The 13625-nt window shown below is 43.7% G+C and overlaps 1 protein-coding gene across 3 annotated transcripts in view; it reads right to left on the reverse strand.

Annotated features, from left to right (window-relative positions):
- SCY2 (SecY protein transport family protein) overlaps positions 1 to 13625 on the reverse strand; it is a 207058-nt gene that overhangs the window by 148040 nt on the left and 45393 nt on the right. The gene's annotated exons all lie outside the window — the stretch shown is intronic.

Here is a 13625-nt window from a genome sequence, read left to right on the forward strand (position 1 = left end):
TATATCTCTGCTGCAAAGTATGACATGAATGTTACTTTAGTAAGCCACATGCTAGAATAAATTATTACAAGATTCAACAGTCTCTTCCCGAACTTCACCACGCATACATGTCAAGGTTTACCAAGATAGGTGCCTTTTTTTCAAACATGCCATGACACAGGCCACATCAGACCCAAATCTTCATGTATTGTAGTCTAAAGACAACATCGTCTTTCTGAATAATCTCATCATTATAGGTAACAATTGGGCCTCAGAGAGCATCTGAAAACAGCATTCTCCAATCTCTGACTTACAAATTTTGGGACAATTGAAATATATTTTGAACACAGAACTATGGAAAACGTGTCAAAATAGAAGAGTCAACTCCATGCATGCGAGCCCCTGTATGAGGAAGACAACACTTGCAAAATTTTAAAGTTAGGGCTTCCACACACTTTTTTTTTGTAAAACCAAGATACTTATATTATAAAACATTCATTTACATCCAGGCCGTGCTCAAAATAGAGCTACAGCCCTATCCATCAAAAACAGTAAAAGAAAAGTTGAATACAAGAAACATCCAAATCTTCCTCATGTAAGGCATCATATAAAGACTGCCTTAATGAGGCTCTGAAAAACTCATAAGGATGCTGAAGAGGAGAATTCAGATATGCTTGGATGCGCTGCAGCCAGAGGGTCCATAAGGCCCAGTATCTGATCCAGTGGAAGAAGAGAGAATACTGTGACAAAGAAGCTGATAGTTTGCCATACATCCTTAAAAACCTGTAGAACCTGTGTGCTGGAAATCTGAGAGATAAAAAATAGGAGATTCTATCTGGAAGGTCTCTGGAATATGAACAAAACCACAATAAATGCGGAATACTCTCCGATGCAAGGTGACATCTTGGACAGAGAGGTGAAGCTATTCATCGTTTAGCCAATTTCACTCCCACTGGGAGAATACCAACAATACATCTCCATAGGAATAGTCTTTGCTTCAATGGCATTTTCAACTTCCATATCATTTGCAATCTTCCTTTCCACCAGGCTAATGATTTGTTCAGATGCCATAAAGAATTAGCATGATGGGCAATCCAAGGAGGAGGTAATATTAATCTATAAGCCTGTATAGATGTCAATGACTGCAAAGGCTTAGAAGAAATGCTTGGACTTGAAGACTGAAGGTGCCAATCTTGAAGCCTGTCACTGCCATTCAATGTCGGAATCGGAACCAGAGGAAGTAGGAGATCAGCAATAGCTTTCCAAATAGGTCTATGATGCATTGCCAGGTTGTATTGTCTACATGTTGCTGGAAAAAGGAGAATATTTCCTTGCATATCTACAACGTCATCAATGAACCGGATACCCATTTTCATAAGATTGTAAGCTTTGATGGGTTGTTGAACAGCAAGGGGAGAGGAAAACACAACACTCCAATGAATACTCTCCAATCTGAGTGATGAAGCTAGAGAAGCAGGATGAGGAGACCATTTGATGTGAGAGAGTACTTGCTTCCAATCCTGAATCAAGGAATTAGAAAATGGACAACCAGGGATTTTACCTTGAAATTCTCCAAGTACTACTTCCGATGGATCTACTATCCAATGTCCATAAGCATGTGTGCGCATCTGACCACACAAAATTGCTAGCATAATAGACCAAGGCTGCTCTTGTTGAAAGAATGTTTTGAGCATAGTGATCTTTCTTGCCAACACATGATATTGGGCTTCCACACACATAACCCACGATGGGGTACACATGGGCTGCCACATGGGCAGCAACTGAGACTGTCATGTGGCAGATCTGTGATCTGCATGGACTACTACGTGGACAGCACAGTAGCTTGCCACGTGGGCAGCACAATTGGCTGTACATGGGAAGCAGAGATATGATCCTTGTTGGATGCCCTAATTTGGGACATGAAAGTCCACAGACTGGTCAAGAATAGATCATCCAGCTCACACATGAGGTCTGCCGACGATAGAGGAAGGCAAGCAGACTGACCCCTCATCCACCCCCTATAAATAGGGGTCCCCTTTGGCCATTGTAGAAGTACCATGTGGAGCTCTTCCAACACAATTGAAGCTCCATCACACGCCGCTGAAGGAGATCTGCAGCATTGAGTGCTAGATCTGAGCAGCCTTAGGGCTGTAGGTCAGGGTACACCAGTGCCACTTTGTACTATCCTGGGGCATCATATGGACATCAATTCTAGCTGCCACTTGTGCAGCTCTTGTGTGTGTTTCAAATCTATTCATGTGCACACGTTGAAGTGTAATCTAAAACTTGTACATGGTCGGAGAGAGAGTTAACAGAGAGTAGACAAGTGGGTAGGCACACAAGCTGAGGCCATGCACTAGAATTAAGTTGATGTGAAAGATGCAAGTACAAGCTCATTTTGTAGGCTGAGAGGCATTCTCTTCTACATCACGGGTGAGGTCATAGGAGGAGCTCAAATGAGATGTCCACTGCTAGCAAATCTAATCTAAGACTTGTTCAATTTGGACAAATGGTCTACTTGTGGGAAAAGGACTATTCACACCCACAAAACTCTAGCGAGGGGCAATGACTCTAGCACTCTCACACATAGGCTCTGATATCCAACAACTTCCCTTTAAAGCTAGAGTGAGAAGGACTAGGACGAGATCAAGGTCGAAGGCATGAACCCATAACGCTCCTGTCAATCTTGATAAGAGGATTGATCTTCACACCTACACCTGGTCCATCCCAAAGAAACAAGCGGGGATGGAGACCACCATAACATCCCCCTATGGACAAATCGCCTTTGCTCTCAGCAGGATATAGAAGATATCAAAAAGCCTTTAGAGGACAAGGCGCACATTAAATTGTTTTTGGGGACTACCCAAGGCAGAGTACCATTATTGACACATACACAAAACATTCATTTTATGCAAATGCAAGGGCAGAGTACCCATTATTGACACAACAAAGTAAAACTAGAAAGCCCAAAAATAAGGGCAATCCTCCTCAAGGAGAGATCTGCAATGACAGTAAGAGCATGGTCTAGTGGTTGCTGACTACCTCGACGAGATTGGCTTCTTCTTCATCAAGCTTTTCAATGCGTCGGATGCATCAATTAGCAGTCTATCCAGTCTTCTTGCAAAAGGTACATTTGCTATCTTGCTAGCAAAGTTCTTGCTGCTGTTGCCCTTGCTTCTGTTGTACATTGCTCCTACTTCTAAAGTGGTGATTTGGTTGGGTGACAATCATCGTCCATCAAGACAGCAACCATTTCCTCGTATTTCATCTCACAAGGAACGCAAAGAACACCAAGAATCTCTGTGTGATTCCCATAATTTTCAAGACTATTGACAAGCACAACTTTCTTATCATCATCGTCAAGTGGGGATTTTAAGACATGGAGTTATTGTACAAGGATACCTAAAGCATTGAGATGGTCCTTCAAGGAGGAATCCTTAATGGACATCTTATAAAATTGTTGCTTGAGAAAGAGTTCGGAGTTATAAAGATCTTCTCCAAACAGATCATTCATATTTTCCCATACATCTTGAGCTGTACTGTCAAGATCAAGGTGATGAGTATAGTTGTCTGCAAGACCGAGACCAATAATGGTGAGAGCTCAATCATTTTTGTCATTCCACGCAATCACCACAGCTGCATTTGCAATTCCTTCAAGCTTGGGCTCAGTTCCCTTGAGGATCAAGGACTTTCCACACACTGTACTACATAAGGACAAGGCGTACCTTTCTCTGCCAATGCATAAACTTTTGTACCAGAGAATTTCTCAATATGAGAAGCAAGATGGGGAGGTTCCATTGGTGGAGACTGATAATAAGTCCATGAACTCGAAGTGTCTTGCTCAGCAAACGATGGAGCAGCGTTGAATGAGAATTCACTCATAGATGAGAAAAGAAGTCGACAGTAGGCATAAATATCACTTGCACAATGGGAGTATCTCCAGCTGAAGCAACAAACAGGTAGCAGCCTGCTCAGGTGCTACCAAAAGGCTTGCTCTGTTATTTTTGCTAGACCATAGAAGAATTAGACATTGAATTCAGACGTGAAGCAGGCCTACAGAGATTGAGACAGCGTTGATGCTAACAGAAAGAACCACCAAAGGAAGATTCCATTGATCTTCAAAGAGAAGCTCACAAGATGGCTGGACAAAAGTCAGTTGCAGCTTATAGCAATGCAAGATTGCACTATCGAACCTTGTTGTTGAAGCCAAATAGAAAACGGCGTGGATTCTAGCAAAGAATCGCTGCTCAGCTTGCTTCGAGTAAACCATATGTAGTAAATAGCTCAAAAGCAGATGGCGCAGATCTTGGTAGTGGTACACAAGGCATTCAAGGCAGGGTTGAAAACATGAGGCAGCCATCGTGGCCTAAACTAAGAGTTGCAACAAAGGATGTATCTCAATGCGCGCACGTGCAGAAAGAAAGAAAGAAAGAAAGTCTATTAACGTCCACTGGAGATCAACAGGTCTATGGGACAGCAAGAAACCCTCTAGTGCATCTGCTTTAAGGAGGGCACATGGCAGCTCCCAAGGAGTGTAAAAGCAACCCCCAATTTATTTTTAGAGTACCTACATAATAGTCTGAAACAGTAATCAGCCATACATCAGTTTAAGACTGAGAGTCTTTTGGTTTGGATTTGAACTCTTTGATTAGAACTACGCCTTCACAGTAAACTGCCCATTTTCCATCCTTTCTGGCAGCCCTAACTTCAGCTAATTCAGTTGCCTTATTCTTGAGTTGAGCTTGTGTAAGCTCCTCAGCTATCCATACTTTGGTACCCTTCAGCTTGTAAGATTGACGAAGGAGCTCGATCCGCATATCATTTGACTTCAGTGTAAGGATGGCATGACCTTTATAGTGCATAATAGATGCTGGCTTGGAGTCGTCATCATCCTGCACATCATCATCTTTCCATTCAATGTTGGGCAAGCCTGCTTTGATCTTTGTCAATATTTCACTATATGTGTCCTCTTTGTACCAATCTTCTGGGAGTCCCCCTATTCTAATCGTCAACGCATTATCACATCTAGCTTCATGCTCTTTAATCTCTGCTTGAATATCAGTCTTACTTGCTTTGGTGTCCACTTTCACCATCACTTCCTTCTTAGTGGTTTGTACTTCAATGTGAACAAAATCTTTGACAGTAGAAACTAGCTGCGGGTTAGGGGGGGAAGCCTTACAAGATTTTACAGCTTTATCAATTATTGCCTTCTTACCAAGCCCTTCTAGAACTTGAAGTCGAGCCTTTACCTCTACCAATTCTAGTCGGAGCTCTCTCAATGCTTGCTGTAGATTAAAAATCTAATCATGTTGCCCAAGGATGGGCCATTTTGAGCCTTCTTGTTGGTAATTGCGTGCATACGGAGAGGGTGTCATGGCTGCAACTGTGGAGTACCGAGTCCTGGTGGAGCTTGAAGGAGTTGAGGGTAGGCCAGCCCATAATTGGCTATCTGTAGACCCCCCTAGCTAAACCTAACCCCCAGGTTGGGTTGGGGGTTTAGCCCAACTTGGGGTTAGGGTTTGTTTGCTGTTGACGAAACTAGGGGGAGGTGTTTGTCGTTGACGAAACTAGAGGGGTTGGGGAAGATGCTGCTAACTGTCGGGGCTGGCGGTTGCTGTCTACTGGCGGCTACTAGCGGCTGCTGGCTGCTGATGGCGGCTACTCACTGCTGATGGCAGCTACTGGCTGCTAGTGGCGGCTACTGGCACCTAAAAAGAAAGAAGGAACAAACAAAGGGCTGAAGGGCTGAGGCGGCGCAATGCGACGCAACGGACTGAGGCGACGCACTAAGGCATGTACGAGAGAGAGGTGCGACAGGTATTGCGAGAGAGAGAGAGAGAGAGAGAGAAAGAAAGAAAGAAAGTGTATTATTGAGAGAGAGAGAGAGAGAGAGCGAGAGCATCTAGGATATGTCCTGGATGGAACTTCAAGGTGAGCGTAGCCATATAGTTGCTACAAAATTGAAGTCACAATTAAAGTCGGGCTGGCCAAGCTACTACACGACAACATGTTGGGGGCATATCCTTGCACCGTCTCCTACAAGTTTTAGCAAAAAAACATCATTGCTAGCGATCAGGGTGGCATCATCTGCAAGGACAGCTCCATGAGCAGCCAGAATTCATCAAGCAGTAGCAGTAGATCAGTGTCAAAAAGAAGACAGCGTGATCTCCAAGAACGCGGAAGAAGAGGAATATGGAGGCAAGAGGAGGCTTGGAGAGGCTGTGTACCTAGCCAGACTGAAGAGGCTCTAATACCATGTTGTGAAACATGGTGGGAGAGAGAGTCAACATTGAGTAGACAAGTGGGCACACAAGTTGAGGCAATGCACTAGAATCATATTGATGTGAAAGATGCAAGTACCACCTCATTTTATAGGCTAAGAGGCCTTCTCTTCTACATGAGAGGTGAGGTCATAGAAGAAGCTCACATGTGATATCACACTGATAGCAAATCTAATCTACGACTTGTTCAGCTTGGACAAATGCTCCACTTGCACAAGTGGGACAAGAACTATTCATACCCACAAGACTCTAGTGAGGGACACCCACTCTAGCACTCTCACACATAGGCTTCGATACCCAACACAAATAGTATGATATGAGTTACAATCACTCCATTATGGACTAGGACCTTAGCAAGAATATCCTCATCGTTCATATTTGGACAGGCGTGTCATTTGTCAAGGTTGTAGTGTGTTTTGATCCCTTCAATTTTTTCGAGGACTCAGTTGTTCAAAGGGAGCAATCACCTATTGTGGAAGGCGAAGATGGCCATGGTGGCAAGTATGGAAGGTAGCCACTGGTGTGACCATATTTGAAAGAGAGGATCCTAACAATCAACTATTTACATGAGAACGGAAGAAAGAGAGTTTGTGCATTACTATCACATGAAAGTACAAGTGGTCGGAGAACCAATAGGCACGGCTAGTCAAATGGTGGACACAAAATACAAGCCACGCTACTGCTAAACGTGCTTCCCTAGAGCTTCAGAGAGTTAGACAATTCTGTGACAATCACAAAGCAAACCAAGCCACTGACCTTCAAGGAGCTTGGACTGTAGCAGGGAGAAGTGTAACTCTCTCTCTCTCCTACAGACTGTTGGCTGAAATAAAGATAGAACTGAGAGATGATGTACTCATAAACACAAGTGGAAGCAATGGGATGAGTGCACAAAATGAGGGGGAATTAGGGCACCTCTGAAGAGGAAAGTATCTATATTTATGGTTGCCCAAAGGGCTGAGTACAACTGTAATAAAATGAAGGAATAGATACTATATGGAAAGAGCTGATCCTTCACTGTAGAAGAATGTGAAACTGGGGGAAGGGGCTGCTCTGATGCTGCCCTGCTGCTGCTGTCCGGTCCTTATACGGTGCTGAGCCGGGCCTTGTCTGTAGACTTGTAGGGATCGCAGGATGGAAGCTGATCTGCTGCTGCCCTGTCCCGGCCTGATCTGTGAAGATCTGCTGCTGCTGGCTGAGGGGTATCTGCCCCAAACATGAGGTGAGGAAGAAGCCTCTGAGGGCTGCCTTTTATAGGGTCCCTGGAAACTACCAACCAGGCCAGCCAACCTAGCCGACTTAGGGTCAGATCTGGCTGAGCAGGCCAGCCGACTTGGCTGACCCAAGGTTAGGTTCTGGCCTAGCAGCCAACTGCCACATGGCAGCTGGAACGCTGCCAACGCTGCCTGCAAACAGCATGCCATCGGCTGCGCTGCATCTGCCCATCACATCCCCTTCTGAGATTAGAACTAGGGGAGATGAAAAAACGCCTTATATGCTGAAAGGAGGTGGGGATAATGTGTCGAGAAAATCCCCTTCGACCCATGGTGCCTTGTGGGAGCCCTTGTGCTTCAACTTGACTACATATAAGCATTGATGGTTGCATGTACACTTTTGAATCGATGAAGTAAAATCTGTTCAAGCTCGACCACCTCTGCTTCGCATGGTCCATGGTAACTGTAACTTCATGGAAACATCATTGATAAAGCTTGATGTGAGAGCGCAGGCATTTCCTGCCAACCTGCTGAAGCCACTTCTTCGTGATCCGAAGATAAACCCATTGCCCCGCTTTGTAATCCATTTCAGCCTATGTTTGTTGGCTTGTGTCCTGTGCTTTGCAATGGGTCTTTTACGAGCTCCATGATCTACTTGTATGATTCTGTAATGCGATCGGAATCGCACACCTTCTCAAAAGGGTGGAATAGGCGTCATTCAGGATCCCCTGAACCAATGGTAGGAATTGCTCCCAACGCAATTGTGAATCTACAACATAATATTTCAAAATGTCAAAGGCCAACTATTGTAGATTTATGTTTGGCCATTGGACTAAGCATGAAGCTTCTAGAAAATTGAGCTTTGCACCAAAGTTGTCAAAAAAGGCTCTCCAAAACTAATTGGTCAATTTGGAATCCCTATCAAACACAATGGTACATGGCATATCACACACCGGATACCACCATCGGATGAAGAGTCAAGTTGTATCTTGAGCATCAATGGTACCTTTGCATGGAATTAGCATGACAAACTTGCTGAAACTGTCCACAATGGTCAGACATGTCATGACAAGAGAAATTACTAATCCGTGATTAGTAGACATTAGAACATTATTATATATTATACGCCAATGGTGTAACATGTATTTGTATTTGTGATGAACACCGACCGATTGGATCATCTGAGTAGATAAGACTAGTCGAGCTGGAGCCACCACTTTAGACAGCATCAAATTTGGACATGTGACACTTATTTCATTGATAAAGATGTGCACACATGTGTCTAGGTCCTAGGGGCAATAGGAAGGGAAGGGTGCATTAAGGTGCATATGAATGGTAGATGCATGAGTCATAGGATAAGGATAGGTGTAAATGGGAAGATGGAACTAAAGTGATCTCAAGGGACATTAATGAAAAGGTATCACCCTTTCATTGTGAATCTCACGTAGCATTCTTTCTAATCACTTTGAATTCATCCACCACCTCTCTCCTATAGGCCATCTTCTGGTGGTTCTAGTGATGCCCTATAGGCCATGGTATGTGCCTCTAGGCATAAGTGTAGGCACTTATAGTGTTAGTGCCTTCTAGGCCACATAGGACACTTAGTCCTATGTGACACCTAGGACACTCAGTCCTAGGTCTAGGTACAAGTACTTTGTACTTGTGTTTCTTCATCTTATCTAAGTTTTCACATGACTACTCTATCGACTCGTCTTGTACCTGCACTCTCTCTCTCTCTTCGTACATTCGTATCTTCAGTGGTATTAGAGCAGGTATTGCTCTAGCCTTCCAGCTCTCCTCAGCCCCGAGTCCTCCATTGCTCATTGGAGAGTTTTTTGCCCTGCTGGTCGACAAATTCCTAGCCTGTTCGAGGCTCTTCAGCTACTATCCAATATTCACGCGTCCAGCTTCCACAATCTCTCGTACCTTCAGTGCTGTATCGTACTGCCTACAGTATCTGCGTCGTACAGTCTGTACGTGAGCAGACCTGCATCACCCGTACATCTGCATCAAAGGTCGCCGTACATCCGTCGGCGCCATACTCTGCACCGTACTCTACGTCGTCGCCGTACATCTGCATCGCAGGTCGCCGTACTCTGCACCGTACTTGTACTCTGCGCCGTACTCTGCACTTTTCCGTATAGCCACCGTACAGAGTCGTACATTCAGTGGTACCACCGTACAGATCAGTCGTACAGCCACCGTACTTCATACCATCAGTTTGAAATTTGGGGATTTTGCTGATTTGTAGGACATTGGAAAATTTGGGGCTTTCATTTCCTTTCACCTCCTTTGATTGCAATTTCTTGCAAGAATATTGGAGTTTTGGGATTTAGTCTGCAATTTCTTGTTTAAATTGCAGTACACTGGGTCAGATTGCAAGACCTTCAGTTACATTTGCAGGACATTGGGTCAGATTTGCATACATTGGGTCACATTTGCAAAAATTTCAGCAAAATTTGGGGCTTTTCTACATTTGCCCTCTTTTTGGCCTATTTGCCCTCAATAAATTTGGGGCTTTTGCCAAATTTGCTATTTTTGCAGTGAACATTGCCTGTCACAGTCACATTTGGGTCAGATTTGCATTTGCCCTTTGATTTGGGTTAGAAATTTGCAGATATTTGCTGTCAGTTTTGGGACAGCCAGCTTTTTGCAGTGATAGCCTTGAGGCTTTTGTTTTTTCAGGTTTTTTACAGGTTATCACATTTGCTATGGCTGGGAACAATCAAGATTTATTTGGAGTTCTTCGTGAAGATGATAAGTTGGATGGCACCAACTATCCGATGTGGTCTTATCTCATGAAACATATTCTTGTTGCAAAGCATTTGTGGAATATTGTTTCTAGGGCTGATCTGAGGCCATCCAATGCTACAGTGGTTGTTTCTACTGCTGGTTCTTCTGCAGGGGGTACTCCTCCTGATGCCTCTTCCTCTAGCACTCCTACTGCTGCTCTTCCAACTCAAGAACAGTCAAGATGGGATGCAAGAGATGAAAATGCACATTCATGCATTGCTTTATCATGCAAGAGAATCATTATTCCACACATCCGGTCTTGCAGGACAGCAAAGGATGCTTGGGATAAATTGGCTTCTCTATATCAGATTCGCAATGAAGCTCGTGTTACATATTTGAGAAGGCAATTACAAGAAGTGAATATGAATGAAGGTGAGTCAATGGATGCATATTTGACAAAGGTCAAGGACCTTATGGAACAGCTTGCCAACATTGATGAGGTGGTGCCAAATTCACAGCTTGTCAGTACTACATTGAATGGACTGCCAGATACATATCAAGGTTTGCTACAACCCTTCAATTAGTGGCCATGGGTAATCCAGACCACTATTCTTTCGATCAGCTAGTTACTTTGCTTTTGCAGGAAGAGCAAAGTAGAGCTGACAGACAAGCCATTATTCCTGATCATGCATTTGCTTCACAGCAGACAGGAAGAGGCAAGGCTTCCAAGCCGATGGGCAAGCCAAAATCTACGCACAGCAGCTGCAATTCCTCCCATGCATCTAAAAATACAGCAGATAAGGGAAAGAAGAAAAGATGCAACTATTGTCGCAAGCCTGGACATGACATTTCAGAATGCAAGAAGCGCATTGCTTCGGAGAAAAAGAAAGCAGGATTGACAGTTAATGCCTCACATGCCATTGAATCCCATGAGCCAGAAGATGCTTCACATGCACATGCTCTTCAGGATGATTGGGCATGGGCTATCCATTGCTCATTTGATCCCTCCAAAGCTGATGCAATCTTTACTGCTAATGATGCTCAGTCCTGGTACTTTGATAGTGGTGCTTCCAAGCATGTCACATCTTGCAAACAGTTGTTTCATTCTCTAGCTGATGCACCTCGAGGGGGGACTGTTACATGTGCCAATAATGCTTCATATGCTGTAAAAGGAGTTGGAGATGTGCAGCTCACATCCATTTCCAGCCATCCTGTCACTCTGACAAATGTTCTTTTTGTGCCTGGCATTGAAGTCAACTTGATTTCAATTTCAGCAATTGCTACTTCAGGTTTCAAAGTAATTTTTGATGGCTACAGATGCCTAGTATATGATCTTCGTGATGACAATGCCATAGTTCTCACTGGCACTTTGCAAAAAGAGCTTTATCACCTTGATCATCATTCAGCTGCACTTTCTATTGAAGCATTGGCTATTTTAGATTCACAGCTTGCTGAAACTCATCTTTGGCATGAGAGAATGGGCCATCTCAATTATAGAGCGCTTGCAAAGCTACATTCACAGCAGATGGCAAATGATGTACCTCAGACTCACACAGTTTCCAAACATGTGTGTGAGGGTTGTCTTTTGGGTAAGATGCATCGATTTCCTTTTCAAAAGAATTGTCCAAAACTCTCAAAAAGGAAATTGCAGCTAGTACACAGTGATGTCTATGGCCCAATGAGGACAAATGCCATTGGAGGATACAAGTATTTCATGACTCTAATTGATGATTTCACAAGGTATTGCTGGGTAGATCCTTTAAAGACCCAATCTGAAGTTTTCTTATGCTTTCAGAGATGGCTGAATATGGTTGAGAACGAATCAGGATGCAAGCTTGTCACCCTCAACACAGATAGGGGGGGTGAGTATATGTCAAAGGAGTTTGATGCATTTCTATCCTCACGGGGCATTATTCACTCATGCACTACTCCTTACACTCCTCAGCACAATCCTGTTTCTGAAAGGAAAAACAGGTCCACAATGGAGATGGCCAGGGGCCTGCGCGGCTGCCCAGTCAGTATCCGTGTAAGCATGCATGGTAAGTGAACCCTGATCACCGTAGAAGAGGGCTAAATCTTGAGTGCCTCTGAGATATCTGAAGACTCTCTTCACTGCCTGCCAATGCTGTGAATTGGGCATGTGCATGAATCTGCTGAGCTGAGATACTGCATACTACAAGTCAGGTCTAGTATGACATAAATAAATAAGGCATCCAACAGCCTGCTGATAAAGAGTGATATCACATGGTGAGCTCCCATCATGAGCTGAGAATTTGAAGCCAGGGTCCACTGGAGTAGAGATTGGCTTGCAATCCTCACACTGAAAACGATCAAGGAGCTGTCTAATATACTTGGACTGAGACAGCCTTTGCAAACCCTGAATTTTGGAGCCCCGAGATAAGGGCTTTCTCCGAAATTTTTGGTCTTTGGACAGGGAATGGGGTGTCCTGATGGGGTGACTCCCTCTCGTGCGAATAGGCCCTTAAATCCCTTAAACTGTGAGAAAAAGAGACCCCCCCATTCTCCCCAACGGAAAGTCGTATCGGAAAAATATTTTAACGGGGTGATCCACCCACCAAGTACTCCCCATAAAAGTATCTAGAGCTCCAATCCACTCAAAACACGTAGCCCAAACGGAGTGCACCAGTTTACAGCAGAAATACAAGAAGGAGAGCCCAAAAGAGAAGGAAGAGGAGGTCATTTTAAGTGGTTTTTCGACACAAGTGAAGCGGGAGTCGGATAAGTATCATCAACTGTATAACACTTGACTTTTGCTGTAGAATAAACCCCTTTTCTGAAATTACAGCAATTCATTTTCTCTCTTGTATTACTAAGGCTAAGAATGGAAGGGAGGGATACTTAATAATAAACTTGTCCTTTTTCCTCCTCTACCAGAAGGAGATAGGGAGACAACACCATCACCTCCTCTTGAAGAGGATAATTTAGATGATAGTTACACACAAATTGAGTATGATAACCCACGTATAGAATTACATTCATCTCTCCTTCAAGAATCTCTTGATAGGGAGTTTTCCTTTAGAAATGAAGGGAGAAATGAGTCCATACAAGAGCAAGACGCTGAGTTTACACCTTTAACTCAAAATCCCGTACACATGGATTATAATCAGAGTGCAAGAGTGACAAGGAGTCTCTCGTTGATAAGATGGTTTCTCAACTTAGCCATATGATTGAACAAGAGACATTGCAATCATCTTTTGAAATGTTTTATTTGAGCCAAGCATTGGCTTTGAGTCTCATTGCTATTCAAACAGTCCACTTTGTCAATTCAAAACTGATATATTCTGGATGCATTTGCCTAGCCAAGTATTGGCTTAAGGAACAATATTTTGTTGTTGTTGCAGTATAATTCACAGCATGTAAATTTTTGGGACTGTTTGTGCATTCATCTTTGATGATGGCT

The sequence above is a fragment of the Dipteris shenzhenensis genome, chromosome 24 (genome assembly GCF_047967505.1).
Source record: "Dipteris shenzhenensis isolate YYH24624 ecotype China chromosome 24, Dip_SZ_1.0, whole genome shotgun sequence".
NCBI lineage: Eukaryota > Viridiplantae > Streptophyta > Polypodiopsida > Gleicheniales > Dipteridaceae > Dipteris > Dipteris shenzhenensis.